At 41.3% G+C, this 8499-nt stretch overlaps 1 long non-coding RNA gene across 1 annotated transcript; it reads right to left on the bottom strand.

Moving 5' to 3' along the window:
• Window positions 1-1466: 1466 nt before the first annotated feature.
• Window positions 1467-8280, bottom strand: LOC308661979. Its single transcript, XR_014025064.1, has 3 exons — window positions 8169-8280; window positions 3188-3354; window positions 1467-1671 (listed from the first exon to the last, which is right to left on the bottom strand). It is a non-coding gene; the product is annotated as an uncharacterized lncRNA (long non-coding RNA).
• Between the last annotated feature and the right edge of the window lie 219 nt (window positions 8281-8499).

Raw genomic sequence — 8499 nt, forward strand, 5'->3', positions numbered from 1 at the left:
TAAGTGCATTATGGAACCTTACTGTGCATAAAAGCCTTGCAAGATGCTTGTTTAAATGATTTCAAAGGGGCACCATCAGAGTAGGCCAGGGGTAGGCAACCTCGGCTCTTTTATGACTCATGGACTTCAACTCCCAGGACTCAGGAATTCTGGGAGTTGAAGTCCATGAGTCATAAAAGAGCCGAGGTTGCCTACCCCTGGAGTAGGCCGATTACCTCTTTCCTCCATTTTGTGAGTGCGTATAGGTTAGCTTAAAGCTGTCCCCCTATATCCCTTCTTCAGTTCTTCAGGGGACTCCAATATGTGAAGTCTGATAGTCCTGTCCTAAACTTGGCAAGCTTCGACATTTGAACACAATTGATTTGTTCTAGGTGTCCTTAAACAGTCCCAAGGATTGTGTTAACAAATGATGCAGCAAATTTAAGCTCTGGACATTTGATCATCGCTAATATCCAGATATTTGGAATTTGGCTATAAACTATTAACTATCAAAGTCAGTTGTCAGTTTCTTTTCCTAGAACAAGAAGAGAAAAATAAAGCGGATGTTGAGATTTGGGGAGGGGGGGGCAATGCCATTGTCCCATCTTGCCTGTGAAGTGTATTTGTTGTATTTCCATTCAGGGAGACAGAGAAATGTGACTGGTACCACTTGACTATTGCAAGGGGCACTTTTTCTTGTTACAAACATTACTGTTCTAACTTTTCCTCAGGCATCTCATTAGTCCTGTTTGACCATCATATTAAACTGACTTTAGGCGATTGTAATAAGCTGCAAAGGGCCTTCAGCTTACCTATAATCCCCTCCCAAGCCTCCACCCCTAAAGGTCAGATGACGTTTAGAACCTTATGCTTCTGTTTTGTTAGTCTCCAAAAGAAATTATGGTCTTTGTGTATCAAACTGTGGTTAGCACTGTCCATTTAGCCGTGATGTAACGGAAGTCACAGCTAAATGGAAACTAGAGATTTCAAACTCCTTGCAAGTCATATTTGAGAATAATATGTGTGCATTAAATTCATTTTCATCGTAGTAAACCAGTAGCCAAGCTGAGTTTTAGTCATTTTGGACTACAAACCCTATAAACTCAATCAGCATGACCAGTGATGACAGGTGTTATAGTCCAAAAACACTTGCAAGACATCAGCTTGTTTACTCCTGGGTTTACTTGTGGCTGGGGACAACATTCCTATCCCAAAATCCCTGGATGTTTTGCTATTCTCTGAGTTGGCTGGGCATCTTGGAATTAAAGGGGAGGGTTAATTGGGGAAAGACGAAATTAATGTGATATTCCACACGACCAGTGAACAGTGCTGGCCAAAGCACAATTAGTTTGTGGTTGGATTGCTGTTACTTCAGTATGTAAATTCAGTATGTAAATATGATTTATTTTATTTTTTGTAAATATCAGCCAAAATGCTTTAATGTGAAGGGCTATGAACGCCCTGTCATGGTTTCTCTGGCCACAGTGTGACCGTCTGCTGTAATCGAAGGACCAAAGATACTTCTGGCATTCCTCCATAGAACAACCAAGTTTTTGAAACAATCCATCTCCAAGCAATTACAAAGAAAGACAGACAGAAGGCAGCCCTGCATTTCATCTGGAATTCCTCACTTGCTGTCACAGCAAAATGTCCAGTGTTGTACAATGACCAGTCCCAGGGATTGTGGCTGACCTGCACAAATCAATAAAAAAAAAACCTGAAGCATTTTAACAGAGCCTTTTTTTCTTCTTATTGGAAATAGCTGGTTTACACAACACAGGACATCAAGACTGCTTAGTTGCAGACAATATACATAGCTGAGGAAATGTCTGTTGATCCTGATGCATTTTCTAGCTTTTACACTCTGGTTTGATTTTGGATGCCACCAACAAAAGTAGCTCACTACTGTATTACAGAGCTTCAAGTAATCTTATTAATCACCCTGATGACATACATACTGGGCTTGTTCCCAGCTAGAATACAATCCAATTATTTTCTGAGACATGGTCATAATAAACTTGACAGATTTGTAAAAGATACTGATCTATGATTAATACTTTATAAACTTTTTTTTCCCTAGCATTTTTCTCACAAGGGCAGTGTTCCTCCCCCGCCCTGATCCCCCCCCCCGCCGCATTTTCCTCCCAGATCAACTAATGTTGGTCCATTGGTTGCGACAGGAATTGACCAATGAACCAGCTTGTTGCCTGAGCTTGACAATATGGGCCAAGACTGACTGGCCCAAGATCAGCCAGCCGGCTTTCATGCTTAGACAGGACTGGAATTCAGTTTCCAGCTTTCTAGCCTGGGGCCTTAATCATTAGATAAAACTGCTTCCATTTAATATTTTCACAAACATTCATTAATACTAATATAAACATTTGCGTTTTGTGACCAAAGTTGCATTCTAGAAACCTACCTAGTTGATATTTGACTCTAGAACTGAGCGGAGTTTGACAAATCCCCAAGGAGTTTTAGAAACTCAGGAACCTTAACATGGAAGCCTGGCATTCCTAGCCAACCAAGAAGTAAGCTCTTCCCCAATCTTCATATTGTTAGATTTTGAGCTGTTCTGTGGAACCTTGGCACACATACGCAAACACATTTTGGTCCTTAGGCAATTTCACTGATTAGATTTTTTCCTCCCCAAAGCATTAGTGAGGAAATTCATATTCAGAAGGGAAATCAAATATTCAGAGCTGCAAATATCAGGATTTTTTTATATACCATAACTGGATATTTTTGGGTAAATGACCAATGACTGTTAGGGAGTTGGCCACTCTGGGCTTTCTTTGCCCCAATTTTTCAGGAGCTGGAATTAGCAATATAAAGTAGCTTAAGCAAGATCTACAGGAGTATCTTATTTTATTCCTGTAAATAAGGGAATTAGTAAGTCCTCAGGGCCAAATTGGTACAAGTACCTAATTTAGCAGACACTCCACTGATAGGAGAAGGCCACTGGTATATTAATGCCATATTTTACCAAAGGGAACCTGACATATTTGCTAATAGAAATTCTAACATTACAAAAATCTGAATTAAATGGTATTTATATACTTTCTGGCTTTATACTTCTAGGTCTTGAACTTTGTCTCTTGCCCCTCTAAGAAATTACACTGCTCATCCCATGTTTAAATTAAACCTCCCCACACACTGAGTCTTACATTTTAAAAAAAAAGGTTTTCGAGAATGTGCTTACAGTACACACATGCATAAGTTGAAAAGCCATTAGTTCTTGGCACATTGGGAAATACTCCATTTTTGGACCTCAGTATACGACAGATGGAAATGTTCTTTATTCTTCTGTGCTGAAAACAACTATAAATCCCAGATTTGCCATCAGTATCCATTTCAGGTCTTTACATTCCTTTTTGCCTGCAAAGAAAGATCAATTTTCTTAGAAAAAAAATATTAAGAATTATGTAAATATATTTCTATCAATATATCCTGTAGCATAAGGCCAATGAGATTTTGAAATGGGCCAGTTGTCTGCTATCCCTCTTATAATTATAATCCTTCTTATAGTTAATGTGCAAAGCAAATATGGGACAGGGTAGTTCTTGACTTACAAACATTCAAAGTTATAATGGCATTGAAAAAAAGTGACGTATGACCAGTTTCCACACTTGGAACCATTGCAGCAGCCCCCTAGTCATGTGATCAAAATTGGAGTGCTTGGAAACTGGCATTGCAGTATCCTGGGGTCATATAACCTTCCCACCTGGCTTCCGACAAGCGGTCAATGGGGGAAATCAGATTCATTTAACTGCAGTGATTTGCTTAACATTTGTGGCAAAAAAAAGTAAAACGGGGCACAATTCACTTAAAAACTGTCTTGCTTAGCAATTAAGTCATGGACTGCCTATATATCTAAATACACAGATTCTCTTAACTTCCATATTAAGTGGGATAAGCTTGTCCCAAAGAAACAGTTTTTTAGAAGTTTCTTTCAGACGTTTCTTTGGTCAAACTCTTTGTAAGCTATAACTAAATGAACAAAATCCCCCGATAGCAGTTTCAGATAAGTAAGTTTCAGTTAAGTCCACATGTTTCTGTCAGGTAAGGTGGTTACCAACCCTTGAATTTCAAATGCAGGTAATCCTCATCAACCATTCATTTAATGACTGAAGTTGCAACGACACTGAAAAAAGTGACATGACAGTTTTTCACATTCACAACCACTGCAGCATCCCCAAAGTCATGTGATCAAAATCTGGATGCTTGTCAACTGACATGTATTTATGACGGTTGCAGTGTCCCAGGGGTCATGTGATCATCTTTTACGACTTGACAAGCAAAATCAAACGAGAAGCTAGTTTCACTTTACAACCACGTAACTAACTTAACATCTGCAGTGATTCACCTAACAATTGTGCCAAGAAAGGTCATTAAATGGGTCAATTGTGGTCATAAGCCGAGGACTGCCTGTATAAACAGATGCCTTCTTACAAATACAAAGTTTCTGGACACTCTGGAAAGTAACCTCCCCTCCCAAAAACTATTTCTTCTGCCAAAGATACAGAAACAAGCCTAAAAGCGGTAAAAATGGACAACAGTCAAGAAAGAACAATTCAGTGTGGTAGTCCTGAAAGCAAAGCAAAGCAAAGCTCTAGCAGCTGTTGATGCCATTTACTACTGTACTTCCTTTCAATTTGTAGGTGCTATAAATTATTTGCAGCAAATGTGATCTTCTATTTTAAATAAGAGGGAGGGGGGAATGGAGAGAATTTTAATGTCCCTATGCCTGTAAATTAGGATTATTTCCATGATTCCTGCATCAGCCCTCTACATTTCCAGCTACCCAAAATAGAAAAAAGGACAACAGCACATTTTTATGTGCCTCTGTATTTATAGCATGTTTTGCTCCTAACAGGCTCCCAAATGAAAAGTTAAACCATGTGAAATGAAAAACAAAATGCAAACTCACAGCCTCTGTGAAGCAATCCATCAGCATTGCAAATTCCTTGGCGCACACATCCTTTTTCAAGTTTCCATGTTCAGTAGTATTGGAAGCCATACATTTGCCATAAACTGAGGCCTGCAAATATTAGCTCTAATTAGATGCAGACTGTGCAAGGCACATTCAAACTCTGATAAACCCTAAGCAAGTTTTATCTTTGTAGGTCTTTACTGCAGTAAACATCCACATTCTTAAGAATACAAACAATACTTAAGAATATACAGAGACCTAAATTCTTCAATAAGTCACAAGGAATTAGTCAAGTAAGTACATATGTACTAAATATTATCTCAATTTTACTGTTACCTTTGGGTTTTTTTGTTTGTAACTTAAAATATTTTCATAAACAACAAACATTTAGTATTCCCTAGGCACTGTGTTTATGAGATACCATAATAATGTACTATTCTGGGTATGTATTTGGTTTTTCCAATTTGTTCCGCTTTGGCTTTTAAGCAACCTAGAGCAGGGGTGTCAAACTCCCGGCCCATGGGCTGGATGCATCACACCAAAACCGCATCCACCCCATTGCCAGCAAGGGGGAAAAAGTAATATATCACAACACATCATGTGATGTTGCGCATTTGACACCCCTGACCTAGAGATTTCTAACCTCTGCCAAACTTTACTCAAATGAATAGGATTAACTCATACCAGTCTGTCTTATTCAGATCTTACAAGACAGCTCATCCTGGTAGGAGATCTGTTCCCCAGCACAGCAAAGACAAATTCTGCAGTGCTCTCCCTTTAAAAAGAAGGCATACATATAAATACATGCCTGCATGCAACAGTCTAGAAATGGACAGGATCCTGAACAGACAGCAATCACACCTTGAAGGACTGAGTGACTGACTGTTTCTCTCTCTGACATTTATTTATTTCCTTATATGGCTGCCTGCATCATGTATTTATTTATTTATTTATTTATTTATTTATTTATTTATTTATTTATTTATTTATTTATTTATTTATTTATTTATTTATTTAGATTTATATACCGCCCTTTCCCGAAGGACTCAGGGCGGTTTACAGGATATTTAAAAGAAAATCAAAATCAAATAAATGTAATGACTTTAGGTGCCTCACAATCCATAAAAACACTGATAAAACAAAAATACCCTTCCCTTTAGGTTCCAGACCATCTTGGTCCAATGTTTATAGGAATAGTAAGCTCTTTGTGGCCCTCTGGAACGTTAAGAGTAGGAATCTCTCAGATAGGAGGCTATTCCAATGTGGTGGCCACTGAGGTTTACCTTTGAGGTCCAATCAGCTGACAACATTTAAGAGAGTGAATTTGGAGTGGACCCACCCTAACCTAGTGGGATGGGCAGAGAGAGGCAGTTCTGCCAATAACCCAGGTTTGGGCCATAAACAGTATGTTAAAGATGGTGATAACCAGCACCTTAAACTGCATCTAGAAAGCACCTTGGAGCTACTGCAGCTGGCACAACTGTAATGTTGATCAGGTGCAGGGCACCCAAAACTATGTTTCCCTGCATTCCTAACCAGTTGTAACTTCCAAATGGTCTTCAAAGTGCAGCCCTATATAAAGTGTTTTGCAGTAATCCAAATGGGAGGTGACTAAGGTATGAATGGGTGCAATTGGTGCACAAGATTAATTTGTGTAAAGTTCCCCCCCCCACGCAGCTGCCACCTTCTCTTTCAGGAGGGCCCCTAAATGTTACCCCATCCAGAGTCAGAAATGTCAACTCTGATCCAATGGGGGGGGGGAGAGACAAAGACCCACAACCCCTCTGTCTTGCTAGGGTTGAGTTGCAGCCGGCTCCTACCCATCCAGGATCTTACAGCTTCTAGGCACTAATTCACCATCTGAACAGCATCACTTGCCTGGCATGGAAGAGAAGTATAGCTGATGATCCCAAACCCCATGCAGCTTAAATGTGTATGTCAATGTTTTTCAAACTTGTCAACTTTAAGGTGTGGTGGACTTCAACTCCCAGAATTCCTCAGACACTATGGGGAGTTCTGGAACGCCATAAGCTGGAGGATTCTGGAAGCTGAAGTCCACACATCTCAAAGTTGACAAATTTGAAAAACATGTAGATGCTAAATAGGAGGCAATCGAAATTACCTAAAACTCTTTTCTCCCTTCCCGCCAGAGGAGCTTGACCCATCTAGCTTCTTTCCTATTATATTATATTGTATAATATTACACATTATATTTAAGATCTAAGATGGCAGCGCCTGGAATCGCTGCGGCTGCATTGGTTCTTGAAGGAAGATTTTAATGTGTTTGAGCAACATGGTGGAACTAAGGTAACATACGACATACGACCGACAATCTTTGCTGGCATGGCAAGTTTCTAGTTGTTTTGGAACTGTTGGTGAGACCGTTAAAAGTCGTTGGCACTGTTTGAATTTGTTCTACCAGCAGCAAGATCTGACTGCTGGCCCAGTGATGGATTCTACTGCAAATCAGGGCTGTTTCCAGAGGAGGCAGAGGAGGAGAGGACCTGGAGCTTATGGAGCGAAGGAACTGGATGAGGCTGTCGGCAGGCCCAGAGGAAGGGAGTGGGGCTTTTGGAGGAGTTGATGGTGGTGGCAGCAGCGTGCTCCAAGGGTGAAAAGAAGCAAGGCCTCTTTAAGGAAAAGGTGGAAGAGTCAGGATCAGAAAAAGGAAAGAAGGCGAGGTTGTCAGAATACAAGCGAATTTGAGGGCTAATCCACATGGAGCCCCATTTCCATCTGTCCTGTGTGCCATCGTTCACTCCCTAGAGCAGGGGTCTTCAAACTCGGCCCTTTTATGACTCATGGACTTCAACTCCCAGGTTTCCTCAGCCAGGCATGCTGGCTAAAGAATTCTGGGAGTTGAAGTCCATGAGTCATAAAAGGGCCGAGTTTGAAGACCCCTGCCCTAGAGACTAAAATGGACAATGTGAAATTTGAGCGGGCCACGAACAAGAAGTATATATCGGAGGTGGTGACCCTTTGAGAGCTGTATGCAACGAAATTTCATTTTGATGTATGCCGATTGGTGTACATTCAAAGTGACAATAAAGTTATCATCATCATCATATTACATTATAAATTTAATTAATTACTACGGTGGTGTGCCATCAAGCCATTTCCCAGTCCTAGCGACCACACAAACAGATTTTCTCCAGGACGGTTTCTCCCCAAACGCTATCTGGGTGAATTCAGGTGCCGGAGACGCTGAGCCTTGCTGCCCCTGCAGTCGGGGATGCTCAGCCCCTTCCGTGCCCCTTACCTGCTCCCCACAACTCGCCAACAGCTCAGGGAAGCGTTGCACCCTCGCTCGGACGCGTTCCCAGACTGCTCGACTGGACATAGCCGGAAGGAGTGAAAACCAGCCTCCTTAGCTACCGGCTGGAAGCGGCCATAAGCAGGGCCATCTTCCGCGAAGCGGCGCTTTTTAACCGCCCTTCACCACCGGCCTGGATCCGGGCCTCAAACATGACCCCGCTTTCCGACTGGGAGACGGCTTCACGCTCCTTCTCCCCTGATTGGGTCCCGTTCTGCACCAGAAGCTTCCGATTGGATGGGAAATGGAAAGCTGCGGGTCTTGGCTCTCGCCGTTC

The sequence above is a fragment of the Vipera berus genome, assembly GCF_964194415.1.
Source record: "Vipera berus genome assembly, chromosome: 2".
In the NCBI taxonomy this organism is placed as follows: Eukaryota; Metazoa; Chordata; class Lepidosauria; order Squamata; family Viperidae; genus Vipera; species Vipera berus.